Consider the following 21,899-nt stretch of genomic DNA (forward strand, 5'->3'; position numbering starts at 1 on the left):
AAAAAACAAACAGACATAGGATTTTGAGACTCGCCATGTCTCTGAGTGGACTGGTGGCTTATCTGTTGGTAGTCCATCCTCCAACTACATGCCAGCTTGATGATTGATCCTCCTGGTCATGGACTCATGGGATGTGTCCATTTCTTGGATATTATGAATAAAATTGCTATGAACATTCTGTACAAGTCGTTTTGTAGACATATGTTGCATTTCTCTTGGGTAAATGTCTTTTGTGGGGGCTGCTGGGTTGTGGGTTGGGTGTGTGTTTAGATTTATAAGCAACTACAAGATCTTCTCCCCAAATGCCCCATCAATGTTCCATGAGAGCCCTGGCACCTCCACATTTTTGTCAACATTTGGAGTTATCTGTCTTCAACTTTAGCCATCTTGGTGAGTGTGTATTTTAAAACCGTGGGATCCACTTAGCTAATACTTCATTCAAGATTTCCCTACCTGTGTGTATAAGGAAAATTGATCTTGTGTTGCCTTTACCCAGATTTGGAACAAATGGTCCCTAGTCTCTTAAAATGGAACATGTTCTTTTACCTCTATTACTGTTTTCTGGAAAAGTTTATGTAAGATAAGTATTATCTGTCATGGAAAAGAGGCTGCAAACTGTTTTGGCATAAGGCTCTTTTTAATGAGAAAGGTGAAAACTTTGATTCCCATTTTAAGTCTATTTAGGTTTTTTATTTCTTTTTGGGCCAGGCTTGGCACTTTGTATTTTCCCAGAAATGTGCTCATTTTCTCTCAAAGTCTTCCTTAAATATCCTTATCTCAATCTCAGCTGGGCATAAAGAGAGACCTGGGAACCCACGGGGGCCAGGAGACCAGAGGGAACTGCTCCCTGAGGTCAGAGCGGTGCAGCAACCATGGGAGGCTTCCAAGAAAAGGTGAGTCCTGGGGTGGACTCTGAGCTCCAGGACCCCACCACCCTCCAGACGTCCCTCCCTCTTCCCAACCTTGGAAGAGCTGATGTGATATATGAAGGGAGAGCAATTTTCCCTGGAGGGGGAGCCAGAAAGTTGCCTGCACTTAGAAGCTTTAAAGTCTGCAGGAATTTCTGGAGGCTCCTCAGGGTCCTCACCTGGGGAATGGGTGTGGTGATACCTGCCTCAGGTGTGTGCAGGGGATAGGATGAGGATTATGACACCTGCCCCAGGAGTGTTCAAGAGACAAGGTGGATTGTGGTGTCTGCCTCAGGTGTATACCAAACCCAGGTAAATTCATTGGGGAGTAGGTGAAAAGCACATCTCACAGCAGGTGTATATTCCATCCACATTTGTTTCCTGTCTTCTCAGGAAATAGAGCAGTAGTGAGGTCGTGAAGGCTTTCTTTCTTCTTTTTAAAGTACAAAAGGGTAAGTCTCTGATAACACAATTCGAAGCCATGTGATCCTGAGTTGGAAGTCACTAGAAGCTTCTCGACGCTCTTCAAAACCACACTTATGTACCACCTGCCCCAGGCAAGTGTTAAGCACTGTGTCTCTCGGAGTGTGTCATCCATGTATAACTCCTCCTTCTGCACGATGGGCCCCAGATCACTGTTCAAAGAGTTTCCAGGCTATGTGCAGGGAGGGAAACCTAAACTGAAGTTCTTGGCGAGTTGAAATGAATTCAGTCTCCTAGACATTTCCAGTTGGTGAAACTCAAATGGAATCTGTGATAAGTTGATAGTATTGTATCAGTGTGAATCCCTTGGCTTGCATAATTGTACGAGGATTATGTAAGATGTTGGCATTAGGACAAGTTGAGCAGAGTATATTGGAACTCTGTGTCCTCCTGTGAAACTTCATAAAGAGTGAAATTATAAAACAAATCATTGTTTTAATTACCAGGCATGAAAATAAAAAACAGGAATATATGTCTCATGACCAAGAGATGGACCAATAATTTGAAATAGACTCAGAGGTGCCTGGGTGGCTCAGTCAGTTAAGCATCCAACTCTTGGTTTCAGCTCAGGTCATGATCTCAGGGTCTTAAGATTGAGCCCTGCATTGGGATCCACACTCAATGCAGAGTCCACTTGAGATTCTCTCTCTTCTTCTGCCCCTCCCCCCCGATCTCTCTCTCTCAAATAAATAAATAAATAAATATTTTTTAAAAAAGAAATAGACCCAGAAATGAAATAATAGAAATATAATAAATGAACATTAAAATAATTCTTACAAGCCAAATCTATGTTATCAAAACGGTAGAAGAAAACATAAATAGGATGGAGGAACAGAAGAGAAAAGACTCAAAATGAACTAGAGATGAAAAAATGCATCATCTGAGATGGGAAAACACACAGAATGGGATCCGCAGTGGATTAGATACTGAAGAACAATTTTTTAAAAAATCAGTGGGATCTTTTATGAGAGCAATATACGTTTTCCAAAATGATATGTGCAAAGAAAAATGAATGAAAAAAAACAAACAGAGCAACAGGGATCAGTGGGATAACAGGAAGCAATCTAATAGACATATCATTGGGATCTCTGATGGGGGGAAGAGATGGAGGACAGAGAAGTATCTGAAGAAATGGTTGCTGAAAATATTCAAAATTCCATTCAAAAAGTGCTATAAACTCAAATATCTAGTATCTCAATGAACTCCAAACAGAAAAAAAGCAAGAAGAAATTCATACCAAAATATATCATAATCAAATTGCTAAGGTGATAAAGGGAAAATCTGACAAGTAGCCAGAAAATAAAAAACATATTATACACAGACGAAATAAGTTTCTCATCAGAAACTATGCACATCAGAAGACAATGGACAGGCTTCTTTAAGGTACTAAGGGAAGAAAACTGTCAGCCTAGAATTCTATACTCAGCAAAAATATGTTTCAAATGAAGGCAAAATAAATAATATTTTAGCCAAAATGAAAGTTGAGAGAATTTATAGTCAGCAGACCAACATTACAATAAACATTGAATAACATTTTTTACACAGAAGAAAAATTATATCAGATGGAAATGTGGACTTATACAGAGAAATGAAGAATCCTGGAAGTGACAAATATGTGGGTAAATATAACAACATTTAAATTAATTTTTAAATTTAAAATAGAATGAACTTCTCAAAGGAAAATAACAATATATTAAAAGGTTAATAAAGTGAAGAAACAAAATGTATGAGCAGAGCACAGGACAGAAGAAGAGAAATGGAAGCATACTATTGTAAAGTTCTGCACTATATATAAAGGGGAATAACATTATTTGGAGGCACTTTGATGAGTTAAAAATGTATATTGTAAACTAGAAGAATCACTAAAGTGGAAAGATAAAGCTAATAAACCCAAAATGGAGGTAAAATGGATATTTGATAACATTCATTTAGTTCAAGAGGACAGAAAAACAAGAACAACAAAGAAATGAGACAAATAGGAAAAGTTAAGATGCCATATTTAACCCCAGTCATTTATATAATCACATTAAATGTAAATGGCCTAAACTTCCAATTTATTTTATTATTATTATTATTATTATTATTATTATTATTTATTCATGAGAGAGGCAGTAACATAAGCAGAGGGAGAAGCAGGTTCCTTGCGGGGGGAGCCTGATGCAGGACTTTATCCCAGGACCCTGAGATCACACCCTGAGCCAGAGGCAGATGTTCAATCACTGAGCCACCCAGATGTCCCTAAACTTCCAATTTAAAAGCCAAAATTTTCAGATTGAATTAAAAAATAATACAGAAGAATCAATAAAACCAAAACCTGTTCCTAAACAGGTTTATTGATAAACCTCAAGCCAGATTGATCAGAAAGAACAGAAGACACACATTATCAAAGTAAGAAATGAAAGGGTCACTATCAAGCCTATATACAGTAAAAGGGCAATAAGGGAATGTTATGAACAACTGTATGCTTTTACATTTGAAAACTAAGATGAAAAAAAAAAAAAGAAAACTAAGATGAAGGAAATAAATTTCTTGTAAACCACAAACTACCAGGGTTTACTCAGGGAAGAAATAGGTACAGATAACATATTTGTCTGTGTGTAAAATTCAAAGGAAACTACAAAAAAAAGCTATAAGTACTCATAAGTGAATTCATCAAGAGCACAAAAGGTCAAATGTACAAAAGGTCAATGTACAAATATTCATTGGATTTTACATGCTGGCAATGAACAATTGAAAACTGAAATTAAAAAATTTACAATGGAATAAAAATTATGATATACTTAGCAATCAATTTAACCAAAATTGTATAAGGCTCGTAAACTGAAAACAACCAAATATTGCTGGAACAAATTAGAGATCTAAATAAATGAGGGAGGGGCACCTGGGTGGCTCAGTCACCTAAGCATCAAAATCTTGGTTTCAGCTAAGGTCATGATCTCAGGGTCATGAGATTGAGTCCCACGTCAGGCTCTTTGCTCAGTTGGGAGTCTGCTTGAGATTCTCTCTCTCCCTATGCTACTCCCCCCATCTCTCTCTCTCTCTCTCTCTCTCACTCTCTCTCAAATAAATAAATAAATAAATAAATAAATAAATAAATGGGAGAGATATATCATGTTCATGGAAGTTTCAGTATTGTTAGAATGACAATTTTCCTGAAGTTGATCTATAGATTCAATACAATAACAGCAACAAAAAATCCCAGAATGCTTTCTTATAGAAATTGACAAACTAGTCTTAGTATTTATGTGAAAGTATAAAGGCGCTAAAATAGCCTAACCAACTTTGAAAACGAAGAAAATGGTTGGAAGGCATACTGTATCTTAAAGTTTATCATAAAGCGAAAGTAATCAAGACAGTGTGGTCTTGGTGAAATAATAAAAACATAGATCACCAGAACCGAGAGTCCACAAATAGACCAACACATATTTGGTCAATTAATTTTTGACAAGGTTGCCAAGGCAATTCAAGGGGGGAAATCATCGACTTTTCAATAAATCATGCAGGAAAAATTGGACACTCACATGCAAAAAAATAAACTTCAACATTTACTTCACACCACACAAACAAACTCAAAATCGATCCTAGATCTAGATATAAGAACTAAACCCATAAAACTTTAAGAGGAAAGATGGTAGAGAACCTTGGGTTAGGCAAAACAGGACAGAAACAAAAACACTAAATATAAATAAACTGAAAAAAAAAAGCACATGGCTAAAATTTTAAAGTTTCCTTTTCAAAAGACACTATTGAGAAAATGAAAGGGAAAACCAAAGACTGAGAGGACATATCTACAAATCTTAGATCTGGGGAGGAGACATTGGATGAGAACATGTCTGGGGAACAGTAGGGAAACGCTTCTGCCTAAGGCACCCATGCTCCCTGCACTCAGTGGCTGCGCTGGCACCAAAGCCAGGGGTCCCGACCCAGTGTGGTGGAGTGCTTTGACGTCATACCGAGCAGAATTGAATCTTCTAGTGGATTTGCATGTTCCAAGCAGCCAAGCCTCTCCTTAGGCATGCTCACTAGCCAGAGGGTCCTACCTGAGCTAAGGCTGCCCTCTCTCTGGGCTACATTCATCACAGTTGGCAAGGGCCCTAACCATCGCTGAGACAAAGAGGGCAGGTGGACCAGGGTCCCCTTCTTCCACCCAGCCAAGTTGTGTGGTCATCAGCTTGTCTGTCGGCATGTGGACCTCCATCATGCTGGACACTTGTCCCCCTGGCTGGACATTAGGAAATGGCACTCATCCTTTGCGTCTCTGGGAGGGGCATCACTGCCCTTGCTGGCCAAGGCTGGGGTGAGGGGCAGCTGGACAAACGCTTGAGGCGCTTTTGGAAGAAATCCACCTTCAAGGCAAGAGGGTAAATGATCATGATGTGGTTATTCTGGCAGAATTTAGAGAGAAAAAAATAATGTCGCCTTTATAAGGGAGTCAGCTGACTATTTTACAATTTTTCCCCAAATCGACCAAGCCATTTTCACAACATAAAACAAGCAAAAAAATGTAATTATTTCAAGGTGTCCCTTTCTGTACATCCTCCCTCTGCTCCAACCTTTACATGGCCACATGTTTCACACAACTGAGGACATTGCCAGACCCCAGCTCTTTCCAGCCCCAAGCTGGCCTGTTTTCTCTTGGGTGGGTCACTGAAGCTGACCCAACAGGGTCTAGCTGAGACTCTGAGCTCACCCTGCAGCAGGAGTGATAACCTGTGCCAGGGTCCCTCCTGAAGGAGAACCCATAGATTATCATTCCAGTCGGATATAAACCGGGACCCTGGTGTGGGCTGGAGCTGTCCTTGGCTAAAGATTTGCTGAGCATAGCACAGCCTCCTTCAGGGTCTTTGACCCTATATAGAGGACTCTGTGACCCATCAAGTTCCCCTGTGGGGCAGCTCTGGGCTCTACATAAATGAGGTACCGCAAGAACAGCTGCCCTGAGCTCCAGGGTTTTTATGGGTTTGCCTTAAAGATTTTATTTCCAGAAAAAACCAAAAGCAATTAATCCAAATTACAGAGTAGTCATTTGCAATAATATTTGCTTTAAATATATGTATTTTTTAAAACCCCTAAGCTGTGAGCCTCCAGTGAGTTCGAGGTGAAGGACACCTTGAAATAATTACATTTTTTTGCTTGTTTTATGTTGTGAAAATGGCTTGGTCGATTTGGGGAAAAATTGTAAAATAGTCAGCTGACTCCCTTATAAAGGCGACATTATTTTTTTCTCTCTAAATTCTGCCAGAATAACCACATCATGATCATTTACCCTCTTGCCTTGAAGGTGGATTTCTTCCAAAAGCGCCTCAAGCGTTTGTCCAGCTGCCCCTCACCCCAGCCTTGGCCAGCAAGGGCAGTGATGCCCCTCCCAGAGACGCAAAGGATGAGTGCCATTTCCTAATGTCCAGCCAGGGGGACAAGTGTCCAGCATGATGGAGGTCCACATGCCGACAGACAAGCTGATGACCACACAACTTGGCTGGGTGGAAGAAGGGGACCCTGGTCCACCTGCCCTCTTTGTCTCAGCGATGGTTAGGGCCCTTGCCAACTGTGATGAATGTAGCCCAGAGAGAGGGCAGCCTTAGCTCAGGTAGGACCCTCTGGCTAGTGAGCATGCCTAAGGAGAGGCTTGGCTGCTTGGAACATGCAAATCCACTAGAAGATTCAATTCTGCTCGGTATGACGTCAAAGCACTCCACCACACTGGGTCGGGACCCCTGGCTTTGGTGCCAGCGCAGCCACTGAGTGCAGGGAGCATGGGTGCCTTAGGCAGAAGCGTTTCCCTACTGTTCCCCAGACATGTTCTCATCCAATGTCTCCTCCCCAGATCTAAGATTTGTAGATATGTCCTCTCAGTCTTTGGCTTTCCCTTTCATTTTCTCAATAGTGTCTTTTGAAAAGGAAACTTTAAAATTTTAGCCATGTGCTTTTTTTTTTCAGTTTATTTATATTTAGTGTTTTTGTTTCTGTCCTGTTTTGCCTAACCTAAGGTCACCAAAACTTTCTACCATCTTTTCTCTTAAATTTTTATAGATGGATGAAACCTGTGCTCCAGAGCACCTCCTCTGAGCCTTCCTACTGACCTTGAAACATCCTGGATTTGAGGTTTTTCCTGACACAGGAGTCTGGTAAGACCCTATCCCAGGGAGGGGTCTGAGCATGGTCAGGTGGGAGGCAGATTTTTAGGAATTTTTAGGAATGAGTTGGAGGGGCATATGCAGTGCTGCAGGAGGCACAAGAAAGAGATGGAGCAGGGCCCATGCAGAGGTCTCTGGACACCTTGAGAGTAATTTCAGCAGAAGGAGGGGTAAAGAGCAGACTATCTGGCAGGGGCAGGGTATTGATGTCACATGACTACCATTCACCTGGTATGAAGGTATCATTTTATTTGCTCTGAGCAGCAGCCCTGAGAAGTGGGCATCATCTTATCATCTTTCCTTTCCTGGGTCCTGAGCCCAGGGTCTCACAGTTAAGAAGGACAGACAGGGGTACTGGGTTTCCTACAGGTGCACATGAACAGAAATAAGGAGGAGCATATCCTGGGGCCTGGAGGGCTCCACCTTGGGACCAACAATAGATCCTGACTGCTTGTCAATGTGAAACTCATAGTGCAAGCAGCTAGAGGGGGAGAACAGAGCTCTGGGGTCCTGGGGCAATTCTGTGGCCAATGTGTGCCATGATGTTGAACAAATTCTACCCCTTCCTCTCTGCTAGGCCTCAGTTTCCCAGTTCATTTCCAGTTTCATCATGAAACTCAATTTCTTTGGTTCATTGGGCATGGGGTTCATCTATCCACCTGGCCATCCAACCCCTGTGTATTTATCCTTCCATCCACCCATCCATCCAACCTTCCTCCCTTCCATCCATTCTTCCATCCATCCATCCATCTATCCAAAACCATTGTTCATCTCCCATGTACCACACTCTACTAGACCCTGGAGAATAAGAAGAAATAAAACAGGCAAGAAGTTGACTCCCTTGGCCCTGTGGACTGCATGGGAGGATAGACTATGATTTTAGGACCAGCAAGGAAGCTTTTGCAGTAAGGGAGCAGAGAGAGATGGATGTGGCCTGAAAGAGGTCAATGGCAAACAGCCCAGAAAGCAGCCAGTGCCTGGGAGTAGAAAACAGCTGCCCTCATTGGTGTGGAGTCAGTCAATCTATGTCCTGGGTCAGGCTGGGACCCCCCCCCCCCCACCAGACCACCCCTCGCATTGTGGCCATGGCCCTCTCCTGGATAGCTACTTCTGAGCAGACTCCAAAGTCCTCAAATACCCATGAGCAGGAGACATGGGGGCAGTCCACCCCAGGCTGTGCCTGCAGAGAAGGGTCAGGATGACCTTACCTTATTTTTTTTTAAGATTTTTATTTATTTATTCATAGAGACAGAGAGAGAAAGGCAGAGACACAGGCAGAGGGAGAAGCAGGCTCTATGCAGGGAGCCTGATGTGGGACTCGATCCAGGGTCTCCAGGATCATGCCCGGGGCTGCAGGCAGTGCTAAACCGCTGTGCCACCGGGGCTGCCCCAGGATGACCTTACCTTATCCTTATCCCTGCCACAGGGAGGGGAGATGTGTAGAAAACTCATCTAGCCGTCAGGCCCCTGGACCCCAGAGGAGGCTCAATGTGAGGCAGGGTTCCAGGTACTTCCTCCAGGTACTTCTCTATACAGATCCATCCTAACCACAGAGCCTTATACCCCTGCTCTGTGTCAGTAGAGGGTGGCTGTCAGCCTATGATCTCCTCCTGTGGGAACCCAGCTGTGCCTTGGCATGTAACAGAAGTCCACATGGGTCCTGGGGGACATGGAATGAGAGGCAATCCCATAGGGTTGGAGGGCTTCCTGGAGGAGATGACCTTGCAACTCTGGTAAACTCCCTGTCTGCAGTGCTCGAAGGGCTGCATCCTCCATGTCTGTGTGCAGGGTGGGTTCTACTGGTGGAATGGAAAAGCTGAACCACTGGTTGGGTTTGTGCAGAGGCCCCCGATGGTGGCTAAGTGATGCCTTTGAAGCCTGGGCTGCTTCTACAGTAAGGGCCTCCCTGTTGGTGCTCTCCTGCCTGAGTTTACAAACCCCTCTTTATCCCAGAGAGCATGCGGTCCTGTGGGTTTGTGTCTGTAATGCCTGCACCACCAATCTCAGGCAGTTATGTCTCCCTGAGGAGCAGAGCAAAAACTCTTGGAGCTCCTCTTATCACTTCTAAACAGTGCGATTCTTATGCCAGGAGGGAGCATTGTTCAAGGAGGTATTCTTTCCAGGGAAGGCTGGGTTCACTCCCCAGAGCCTACCTGAGTCTGAGGAGCTGGCCTGAGGTTAAGAGTGGGGGCTGGTGCTGGGTTCCTGTTGCCCGGGGGTCTCCCTGGGAGGAAATGTCAGGAACCCTGGAACCCTGGCTCTGGCTAGCCTGGCCATCTTTGGGGAACCACACCTGATTCTAAGGGTGTGGGAGGAGGCTAGTCTCTGCCTTCAAGCACTTGGATGGCATTCTGCTCCAGCCCCTGTGTCCTCCTGGGGTCCAGGACTAGGGAAAGTCAAGGACCTGGGAACAACTGGGGCCCCAGCAACCCTCAGGGTTCAGCCTCAGGTAAAAAGTGAGTAAGATCTCAAATAAAAAGCAAATTGTCTGCATTGTGATGAGTGGGGTCTTCTGAGGAGGCACCCATGCCACACCCATGGGGGCGGGGGGAATTAGATCAGACTCATGTGGCCTCGGGGAGGTCAGTGTCAGGAGGGAGAGGGCAGAAATATGAGAGGGAGAACCTGTCCCCCCAGAGAGGTCCTCCAAGGAGGCCCCCTGCTGAAGAAGTCCACAGCTTTCTATGCAGGGAAGCCTGGGGCAGAGGAGCAAAAGCAATCCCATTCCAACAAGGGATGAGAAAACACCACTGAGAACAACCTGGCGAGGTGGAAGCAATCAGGCATCCAGTGTGATTGGATGGATGAATGATGTGGGATAGTAGTCAGCTTTAGGAAGGAATGAAGCTGGGCACATGCTACCCTGGGGATGGACCCTCCCAAGGACATTGTGCTGAGAGATATCAGCCACACACAGGACAAGTTCCATGTCCTCACGCTCCTTGGAGATCCCCAGAGAAGGAAGGTGGGAAGGTGGGCACCAGGAGCTTGGGAGGCAGCTGGGAATTCAAGGTTTCATGGGGACAGAGTTATGATTTAGAGAAACAAAAAGGGTTTGTGGATGGGTGATGGTGGCTGCACAGCAGTGTGAATGTGCTTAATGTCCCAAACTGGACACCTGAAAATGGTTAAGATGGTCAATTCTACGTGTATTGTACCACAATTATGAATGAAACTAACAAAAAGCCTAGCCTGGCAGGGGTTTGGCTCCGTGCTCTGCACCCCACTCCAGTCCTCCTCAGGCATCAGGACCTTTGGGCACAGCAGCCCAGAGGCAGGCAAGTTTCTCACATCTGCAGTGGGGAGACTAGGGCCCAAGCAGGTGTGACTAGCCCCCGTGCACAGGGAGGCTGTGATGCACCCAGGCCATAGTGATGCTCACCCCAGAGCTGGCGTTCCTACATACCCTGTCACCTCAGGCTTGAAGCCTGGGGCCAGATGCCCCACCCCCATCAGAACAACTTGGGAAACTGAGTCCTAAGTTCATAGCATGTCCCCAGTCATCCATAGAGAAAAGAGTCGTCCTGAGAGAAAAGAGGCTTAAATTCAGAAATTAAATTGATATTTGGAAAATAAGGTTTTATTTAATGCCCGTCTCACATGTGGGGTGAGGGGAGCATTACCAACAGTGAGATCAAGAGAAGTTTCTGGGAGGTAATGACATCTAAGCCAGCTCTTGAAGGACAGGAAACATTTTGTTCTTAATTTTAAACATTGTAACAATTACATAATTAACATATAGTCACTGGAGAAAAACTGAAATTTACCTAAGTATAATAAAGAAAAAAGTTATAGTACCCTGAAATCTCATTGCTCAGTATAGATCACTGTTAATATTTAAATTCATATTCCTAAAGGTACCTCCCCATCCCATGTTTCAGGGACACATCAGTATGGGCAACACACACACATCTACATCATGTCATTGTCTACATGGCAGTCCACGCCACATCTGGACCAACAGATGTGGCTGGAATGTTCCATAGTGATGGGATCTCCAGGGAATTTGCTGGTCAGGACCCAGAAAACCTCACTCTGAGCCTCTGGACCCCACACAGCAAATGGACACAGCCTTTCTAAAATAGCCACACAGAAACTAAGAGAGGGAGTGGGAATGACACAGAAGCCCTGAAAGGTGCCGGGTGCAGATGGTGGATTAAACACAACACATATGCTCCTTCTGCAAAGCCCACTCCAACCACAGAAAAGAGATTTTAAGAGACATTTACCCATGAGGGTGGAGAGGACAGGCAAGGGCAGATCAGCCACAGATTTTTGAAAGCCCACTCGCAGATGGACCCACGGTGACTGGCTCACAGACCAGAGTGACAGCTCTGAACAGAGAGTGTGGAAGGTAGGATTTTACTGTATTTAATACAAGAGCATCCCAAACTCAGGACTGGCCATGAAAGCAAGCCTGAGACGAGGGATGCAATGGCTGCCATCAGGAAGACAGCATGAAATGAGGTCATGAGGAGACAGATGCCTAGATGCTCCCTGCCCCCTTCTCAGGTCCGCAAAAGTCTAAAGGCCTATTCCCCAGAGTGCAGGCAGCCATGACCTGATACTGACTGCAGGGATCTCAACTTGGCCCCCAGAGTGCCAGCAATTGGACCCGCCTCACTCCCCGGAGGAACTGCCTGGGCCTCAGAGTGGTCCCTAAGGATGCCGATGCCCAGCGCTTCCAGAATCACCCTCCTGTGGGTGTCAAAGGCAGCAAGCTCTCCCTTACCTCAGATCTTCCAACCAACTCTATCCTCCCCACTTCAGATCATGAACAGGTGACCAAGGATCCACAGGAGACTAAAAGGAATAGAGCGAAGCCATCTGGAGCGTACACAGAGCACGTGAACAGAAGGAAACGTCATAGTAACCATCAGCTTCCAAAAACAAAGAGCAGAGCAAATAGGGGGCAGGAAATATGTAACAAAATATTTCCAGAAAACTTCCCAGAACCGAAAGACATAAGCTCCCAGATTGAAAGAACCCACAGTGGAGGAAACCAGACACACACCAGAGCGCAGCACTGGACACAGCAGAATGCTTGGGACACAGAGGATTCTGTAGGATTCCCAAGACGAAAACGCAGGTAGCACACAAGCCACAAGGGAATGGGTTCTCCTCACTTTTCATTGGCTACTCTGGAAGCAAGAAGACAAGGGGCGATGTTCTTATGGTTCTGGATGAAAAGCATCTATAGTCTAGAATTCCACACCCAGCCAAACTATCACTCCGGGGCGGGGGTGGGGGGTGGGGGAGGAATAAATGCACTTTCAGACATGCATGCTCCTAAAAAATATATCTCCTGGTTTATGAGAAGTTCCTAGAGGATGTGCTCCACAGACAGGAGAGTAAGCCAAGATAACGTGGGCACGGGGGAGTGAATGAGCCAGGGGAAGCCCACATGGGGTGGCAGCTTCGGCTCCTGGAGTGATGACCATGGCTGGGATGAGAAGGACAGGAGGGATGCAGAGGACAGCCGGTCCCCATCGGAGCAGCGTCAGATGTGAGGACAGCCACTGTCAATGTCCCTGCAGTGACTGACCCTAGCTTGTCTTGACCACGTGTGGATGAAGTCTCTGTCTCCCCTGCTGCCTGTGTGAATTTTCTCGTGGCTGCTGTGACAAATTGCCACAAACTCATTGGCCGAACTCAGCACACTTTACCATTTTGCAGTTCTGCAGATGGAAAATCTGGGCAAAAATCGAAAGATTTGCAGGGCTGGCTTCCTGTGTGGAGGGTCTAGCACACATTTGTTGTCTTTTCTGGCTTCAGAAAGCCACCTGCATTCCTTGGCTTGGGACTCTCATCCAATTCAAAGCCAGTTGACTCTTTTTGCCTCCCTGTACCACATGTCATGTCCCTTGTGACTCTATCGAGCCCACCAGGATCATACCGGATGAACTCCCTACCTCAAGGTTGGCTCATTGACTGTCTTAACTCCATCTTCAGGCTTCATCTGCACCACCTCACCCCCACCCCCCTGCACTGATTTCCTGCCCCCCTTCCCTCCCTCCTTCTGCTCCAGCCACCTGGCCACTTGTGCCTCAGGGCCTCAGCACTGGATGTTCCCTATGCCCAAATGCTGTTCCCTAGACACGCCCAGTGTTCTTGTCTTAGTTTGCCACGTCTCTGCTCAAATGTCACCACCACCCCAGAGATGTCTTTCTTGGCCATGCTCCTCACCTCGTCTCCCTCCTAAATTATCCCCAGCAGCATGCAGAGACTTTGCACCTGCCCTGCAGAGTCCTCAAGTATCCTGCTCACTGCTGCCTCCCCTGTGAGAACATGAGCTCCGTGGGGAGGATGCCTGTGTCTGTTTTGGCCACGGCTTCTTCCCTGGGGCTCTGGCCATGCTGGCACATGCTAGGTGTGCAGGGAATGTATGCTGCTTGAACTAATAAAAGGTCCAGGCTGTAACTGGTCAGCCCAAATTCACCCTGGCTTCCAACTGAGGGTCTTCTGTTAAAATCCAGGGGCTGGAGAGCTAGACTCTGATCTGGCTCATCCCTTGAAACCTTCACCTGCCCAAGCCACCACCACCTTTCCTTCCACAGCTAGGCAGACAACCAGCAACCTGCTTGCTCTTTCTCAGATCTGGACACTTCATATAAATAGAGTCGTACAACATATGGCCTTTTGTGACTGGGTTCTCTCACTAAGCACCACGTTTGCAGATGTCTCAGTGTCCCATTCTTTCCAGTGGTCAAATGACAATCCACAGGTGTGAATGGACCACATCTCACCTACCCTTTGCCATGATTTTAATGCTCCTGACTCATTTCAGCCTGATTAAACTCTGCAGCCAGACTCACGTTTCCAGGGATCTGTATTAGGTGGTGAAGCTTAAACCGAGTCAAGGAGATGGTTAACACAAAAAGCCGGGTAACACTTACCCCTGGGCTGGTGGGAAGGGGATGCAATTGTGGGGTGGGGGTGATGCACAGATAGGAATATGGTCATGTATTTGGACTTCCCCAAGGTGCTGGGCCAGCACTCACGTGATCCCTTTCACGCTGCACACAGACATCTTGTACACTCCTCTCCCTATATGCTCAGTTCCAAATCCAATAAGGATTTAAAGTTGAGCACGAAGCTTTTAAACAAATATGCTCAGGGGTGATCTTTTAATGCCAGGTGTATTGAGATACAATTCACATATCACAACATTGACCATTTTAAAGTGAACGTCTCAGTAGTATTTATACATCCACAGTGTTGTACAACCATCTCAACCAGCTGGTTCCAGAGCATCTTCATCACATGTAGAAGGAGCCCCATATCTATTATGAGCAGTCACCCCCCAACACACACTTACTCCTGCCCCAGCGTCTGGCAACCACTCATCCAACTTCTCTCCCTATGGATTTGCCCATCCTGGATATTTCATATAAATGGACTCATATAGCACGTGGCCTTTCATGACCAGCTCCTGTCACTGAGAATGATGTTGAGTTCATTCAAGTTGCAGCGTGTGGCAGGACTTTGTTCCTTTTTATGACCATAGATTCCTCCATGGTAAGGGTAAACCATATCTCATTCCCCCATTAATGGTGTTTTTTTTCTGTTCCTCATTCATTTCAAAGTGATTCCTCTGTAGCCAGCGTCACTGGAGACTCTGGAGAAGCCAAAGGACCTTCAGCTCCTGCTGGGGTCTGCAGAAATTCCCCGGGAAGCTTGAACAGTCTTCCAGCCTCCGAACTTACTGTTCAGAAGCAAAGCTTTACAGCGATTCATGGGGTTGAAATGGTAAGAACCTGGGCGAATGTAGGCAGGCCTTGCTGGAGTCCTGGGCTGAGCAGAGAGACAGGAGTGTTGAGGCCGAGGCCAGCACTGCCTCCCTTGTTTTGCAGAAAGCGCAGGGCGCGCACACACACAAGGAAATCGGTAGAGGCTGATCTGATCGGGAAGGCAGCCTTCAATGAATGACATCATTCGGAGAACATAAATCTTGGTTTGTATGATTTATTTATGTTAAGAAATCCACATACGATGCTGAGTTCTCAATGGCTTTGTTTAAGCGATGGTTTTTCCTTTTTAGTGAAAGTTGGAAGATGGTAAACAGCTCCAGCTGTAAAAATTAAAGGCGGAGGTGAAGCCAAGGTGATTATTACACAAAAATGCTGAGTGGGGAGGGTATTTGGCCCTTCCATCCTCTAAAATGGAAATTACTCTCTGCCACAATGTGCCACGAACAATTACCTGCTGTTTATTAATTAACCCCTTTTAACAGCACCACATTTCTGCTAGAAACCGTTATTTCTCTAATGTGAAAACTGGCTTACTCGTGTTTATTAGAACAACTATGTCCCATGTGGTCCAGGCTCAACACACACTTAACTGACACATATTTTTTTATGATTGGAAATGCCTTGGTAGAAGCCTCGACACTGAGCATCACTTGCTTGGCATGTTAGCCTTGAACTGAGCCTGTGAAGCCACCGGCTGAGGAGGGGGCATGGTGGAGCCTGTCCCAGTGAGGGCCAAAGAACAGTTCTGGGGTGTCTGCCCTTGAAGGTATGTGTTGGGAAGGAGAAGGGGACCTGGACTTCCCAGCAAGGGCTGGACTCAGAGGAAATACGTATCGCAAGTGGCTCAGTCTTTCTGGACACCCACAAACAAATATCCTGGCGGTTGTCGGGAGCAAGTGGGTGACTGCGATGCCAGCACACCCTCTGGGGCTCACACTCCTGGCACTGCCAAGAAACTCAAGAAGGCACTCCAAACACAGATCCCTCTGCAGCAGTGGCTCTGTTGTGCACACACCCTGGAGCCCATCACTTGGCTGTGCATGTCACTGGAGGAGGGCTTTGTGGTCAGACAGATGGATCTCACTCTCCTGCCTTGATGACATGTCCCTGTACCTCTAAGCACCAGTTTTCCATTTGTAAGGTGCAAACCATTATAGTTCCTACCACACGGGATCATTGTGAGGGCCACACAGTGCCGTGACACAGCAGAGGCCAGCTGTGGGGCAGAGGCCAGCATCCTGCCTGGCACGGGAGCCCAGACCACCTGTGTTCCACCACTGCAAGCCAGAGAGCCCCACAGATAGACCAAGTTTCTCTTTCTGCCATCACCCTCTGCCCCCATCATCCCGCAGAGGCCCCCTTGAGCAAGCTAGCTGCCTTTTCCAGCATGCAGCTAGGGACCTGGGTGGCTTGCTCACTGCTGTGTCCCCATCACGTGGGACTGGATCAGGCTGCTGAAGCAGGGCAGCCCTTTGCAAGTCGGGATAGGTGAAGGACAGGTCACTAAGACTCAGGTGCTCAGTGCAGGGCTGCTGCCTCCACTGTGATGTCCAGTAAGATCACCGCTCCCCCCATTGCCTCTGGTCTTCGGGGCTGAAATCAGATCTAAAGATCACTTCCTTCTCACTCAGTGCTCTTCATTCATTACTGACTCATTCTTTTATTCATGAAGGCTCCCAAACTTGGGCCAGCCCTGTGGCTTTGTAGAGGCACAAGATGCCCTGGAACTGCAGGTCTGCTGAGGGGAAATAGGCCCTGTATTTACCAGTACTACAGGACAGCCAGTTCCAGGAGCACTCCACCTTATAGAGGGGCCTCTGGCCATATGTCAGTGTATACAAGATTGCTGCAGTGTGATCCCAGAGCCTCGGCCTCCTGGAGAGGAGGAGTAGACCTGGGGGGAGGGGGGAAGCACTGATCACCAATGCTAGGAGACCAGGTGAGACTAGGGCAGGTCAAGATTGAGAGGGTGGGGCCTGGCTCTGGGAGCCCAATAAGACCTGCATGGGTGATGGGATCTGAAGTCCCCAGGAGCCCTGTTCTTCCTGGTCTGACTTGCCCTCTGTGTCTAGCCAGGGAGTGAGCAGCTGCTTTCTGTGACCCCAACTCAGAGCTCCTAGACTGACCTGGGTTCTGGATGAGGAGGAGTTAGAGGGCGCAGGGATCCCTACCAATGACAGCTCCAACAACCGAGATCCCCCCCAGGAAGTGCCAGCCCTCATCTGCATGCAGTTGTCTCCACAATACCCTGCTTGTTTTCCCCCATACTACACATTATGAATTCAGGGTGCTCAGTAAGCTGGGGGCTGATAGCAGGGAAGGACCGGAAGGAGGGAGTCAGGAAGAAGTTGGGTCTGACTCCCTAAAGTTTTGTCTTCACCCTCCACCTGGACTGTCTTCTAGATCTAGGCCTGGAGGGGAACAGGGAAGGCCATGTGCCCAAACCCTTTGGAGCTCTCCACCCTGAACTCCCATCCTAATTCTGTGGCTCTCCTGGGGGTGAGGGGGTCTGTCCCATAAATGAAGAGCTGCTCACAGCCAGGACCCTGCCCTCTTCACCCTAGCACAGGCCTGGCACACAGTGGATCCTCAGTGAGGTCTCTTCACTGGCCTGGGCTGCAGTGGGTGCATGGGTCTGTGCTGGGTGCAGGTGTGTTCCTGCCATCTGGGCCTCCGGCGTTCCTTCACTGTAGCTTCGTCCAGGATGCAGAAGGGAAGGAGGGCTGGGGAGCTGGACACTGCAAGCCCTGCAGGTGTTAAAGTTTAGGCATCAGGCACCAGAGCCAAGAGAGGCTGGGCCCTGCTCCATTCCTAGAGCCTGAGGGTCATGGGCGCCTGGGGCAGGGGCAGGAGGCCGGGTCCTGGGAGACAGGGAGGGTGGGGCTCCCTGATTCCGGTTATTCTGCAGGAGAGGTAAGTTTTCCCTCCCCCAGAGGCAATCCTGGTCGTCATCAGCTCCGCTCCCCTCAGTACTAGTTTAGAATGGCGGCAGGGGAGAGGGTGTCCCTCCGGGCATCCCCTTGGCCACCGCATTTCCCTTCCCCTGCCTCCCTCCCTCGGACCTGCCCAGGGTAGAGCGCAGTCGGCCGGGCCCTCCCGTTGGGTCCCTACCCCCAGCCCCGCAGTCACCCTTAGGCGGGGTGGAGTGCGGCGACCGCAAGCCCAAGGTCACGCCTTCTTGGCCCCGCCCAGACGGGCCGGGACTAGCCTGCTCAGGCGCCCGGAACCTCCCGCCGCCCCAGCGTGGGGAGGAGGAGGGAGAGGGCGAGGACTCCCTCTGGGAGCTCACCTGGGACTAAGGCCTCTGCCGCCCGTCCTCGCCCCTGCAGCCCCGGATCCGCCCTCCACGGGGTTTGGGGAGCCCGGTGGTACGGCCCGACAGTAGGGCGGCTGGGGTGTTCAGCCTCCCTGCATCGCGGCGCGGAGGAACGTGCAGGGGTGGAGAGGAGCCGCCCAGCCGGCGGGGCTGGATCCTCACCCCCTCCACCGAGCCCTGGAGGGGACGCGGGATGCACCGCGGGACAGGCCGGGGCCCTTCCAGTCTGGGTACCGCCTCGGGGCCTCGGCCGGCAAACGGCCCCAGGGGGTGGGCTGCGCTAGTCCCGCCGGGGTTCCCAACAGTCCGTCGGGTCTCCGACCCACCCGCAGAAGCCAGCGAGAGGGGCGCGGGGAAGTGGGGCGCCACTTCACAGATGCTGCAGCCGAGGCGGGAAGCAATCCCTGCAGGGCATTTGCAGGGTTACGTCTGCGTCCTGTCGGCCCGCAGGACGCAAGGCGAAATTCGGTTTCCAAACTAGAGGGTGGCCGGTGTGGGAGCAGGGACCAGAGCCGAGAGAGGACAGAGAGGAGGGGCTGTGCAAGCCGGCCTGTGGATCGCGGCGCAGGCCGACCCTGAGCGTCTGCGAAGTTACCAGGAGTCTGGGCCGTGTCTCGGGATCTGGGGCGTTTGGGGAGGCGGAGGGCAGACTCCCCCGCAGCGGCCCCGGGACTCGGGCGCCGGGATAGCGACCCGGCTTGCCTTTTCCGTGGCCGCCACGGCCCTGCCGGAGCTCAGCGGGAACCGGGGCAGGAGGCGGCCGCGTCCACGCGGGTAGCGTCCTTCGGAGCCACGGCACCACCTCCGCGGCGCGAAGCTCCGCGGCGCTGCTGGGCCGGGCGCTCGGGGGAACGCGGTGGCTCCCGGCGCGCAGGCGGGCGGCCCGAGCGTGAGCGCCGCGCGAAGTCCCCGCTCCGGGCGGCGCAGGACCCGCGCAGGGGTCGGCGTCGGCGCAAACCGGCTGCGGCATTCGTTGGCGGGTGTTGAGAGGTCCGGGATGGAGAGGAAGCGTGGGAACGATTCGGTTCGCTACTCCCGCAGTAGAAGCCGGAGCCCGCGCGCAGCTGCAGGAGCCCCGCTGCGGAGCCGCCGCGTAGTCCCGGCCACCGTGCGCGCAGCGGGGGAAGCAGCATTCGGGGGCTTCCTGCACTTCGTGACAGCCGGCTTGGGCCCGGGATCCTGGCTGGAGCCAACCTCCTCCCCGGGAATTCAAATGGGGAGCTCAGGCCCACAGCTTCGATCTCTTAAATTAAAAACAAAACAAACAAAAATATTCCTGATTACGCCCCCAACTGCACGTGGCAGGCCCCAGGTGCCGTCGCGCACGCATCTGCGCGCTCTGGAGAGATAGTTGCCCCACCCAGGACTCGGGGATGTAGATTAGGGACGAGAAATCTTTTGGGGCCCTCCCAAGAGGCTGTCCATCTGCAAGGAACCATGTCCTCCTGCCTGTGAAGGAAGTAGGTTTCCAAACATCTGGGGTTTGTTCGAAATCGACTACATGGTTCGCATTCCTGGGACGTCTTGGTTGAGAGTGCCCCGACGCTCTCAGGACCCGCTCCAGAGCAGGGAGTGGTCGTGGGCACCCGGAGACCTTGACTGTGAGCAGCACAGGGAACAAACAGCCTTGCCACACCACTCTGTGAACTCGCTGGGCCAGAAATCAGAGCCTGTGGGCCCCGTTGTCCTCCAAAGTTAGCTGGGTCACAGCCAGCTTCCCTGGGCTCTGCGTAGGAAGAAAGGCAAAAGGGGGCCTGGAATATTAACCCCAGAGCCTTGGGGGTGGTTGTGGTGGCCCCGGTCTGGAGCTGAGGCACCCACTCTAGAACAGTGTGGAGGCCACCCTGGGGAGGACAAATTCTCCCAGAGACAGTCCATGCCCCAACCCTTCCCCCTTTCTAGACCAAACACTCAAGCTAGCTATTGGCCCCAGGGCTGGAAGGCAGGGCATCCAGTCCGCACTGAGCCCCCTGCTGGGTGCCAGGACCACCTCCGTTTCCGTGGAGTGGGAACCAAACCAGATTGTCCCCAAGCATCCCTGGTGGTCTCTAAGCCTTCTGTTGCTCAAATCTGGGAGACATTTCCACCTAACATAGGGCAGGAGAATGTGCCTAGAGAGGGAGACCCCCATCTCAGCCTGTGATGGGGGTGGGCTGAGGACTGGTAGTCTGGACCCTTTCAGGGCAGCAGATCTCCAGGGAGAGCCCATATGTAAACTAAGGGTGGTGTGCTGTTATTCTTTTAGCTACTCACTTTTTCTGAGCAGGAACTGGAGGGTGAGCAAAGCCTGACCTGGAATCCAATTGAGGCCAGAGACTGAGTGCCTGGAAGCCTTTGGCCAAATTTCAGGGGCACAGATAGGGCTAGGGGCCAGGGAGAGGGGGCAGTGAGAATCTGTCTGGGTCAGTGCATCTGGCCTACGGGGACTTCCCATTCCCACCTGCCCGTGCACAAGCTGAAGCTGGGCTCTGCGTGGACAGGTGACGGGGCTGGTTAGGACCCTGCACCTTCCGGTACACACAGGCCACAATGCAGACCTCTCCAGAGTCCAAGCCTTTCGAGTTGGCAGGGGGTGTGAGTCCTAGCCAAGCAAAGGGACCCTCTCACCCAAGACACTAAGCTCTGGGAGTCCACAGTATCGTTGGGAGTTCAGGCAGTATCATTACTCAAGGCTTCCGGGGCGTCCTGGAGTTGGTGACCTGCTTCCTGGCTGCCTGCTATAATGCTTACTGCAGCACTGAGGGCCAGCTTGCTCATGGTCCCAAACCCAGCCCCTTCCCAAAAGAGTTTAAATGGTCTTGGGTCTCCATCAGCACCTCCCTGCTGGCCGGAAAGGCTGTGTAGGCAGAGCTCCTGTCTCAAGTGGGACTCCAGGCTGTGGCAAAGGCAGGGGGAAAGTCCTCTGTCCAGTACCCTGGACCCCAGCAACAAAGTCGGTTCCAAAACCTAATAGCCTGAAGGATGTGTCCCTGTAGCCCACACCTCACGGGCCTCTGGACTGTGGACCACTCGGCCCACAGTAGGAAGCCAAGGTTAGTGGCAGCACTCCCACACCCCAGTGCCAGGTCCCCTAAGCCAGTCACAAGACTCCCTGAAGCTTGGCAAGGTTTGAAAAGTGCCCTCCAACCTTTCAGTATCAACAAGCTGAAAAGCACTCCTCTTCCTGTTTCACCCTCACCGGGCCCATACCTGTTCCCCCATGTCCCAGTCCCCAAATGTCTGCAACGTTGGGCTGCGGTCTGGACCCATGTCTGGTTCCCTCTTCTTCACCCTTCTCTCTGCGGACTCTGCATAGCCTGACCTGTTC

General features: G+C 49.7%; 1 long non-coding RNA gene across 1 annotated transcript; it reads right to left on the reverse strand.

Annotated features, from left to right (window-relative positions):
- Positions 1-14,635: 14,635 nt before the first annotated feature.
- Positions 14,636-19,376, reverse strand: LOC119876306. The gene is made up of 2 exons (XR_005359803.1): positions 18,566-19,376; positions 14,636-18,023 (listed from the first exon to the last, which is right to left on the reverse strand). It is a non-coding gene; the product is annotated as an uncharacterized LOC119876306 (long non-coding RNA).
- Positions 19,377-21,899: the final 2,523 nt, after the last annotated feature.

Source organism: Canis lupus, chromosome 5 (genome assembly GCF_011100685.1).
Source record: "Canis lupus familiaris isolate Mischka breed German Shepherd chromosome 5, alternate assembly UU_Cfam_GSD_1.0, whole genome shotgun sequence".
Taxonomy (NCBI): Eukaryota; Metazoa; Chordata; class Mammalia; order Carnivora; family Canidae; genus Canis; species Canis lupus.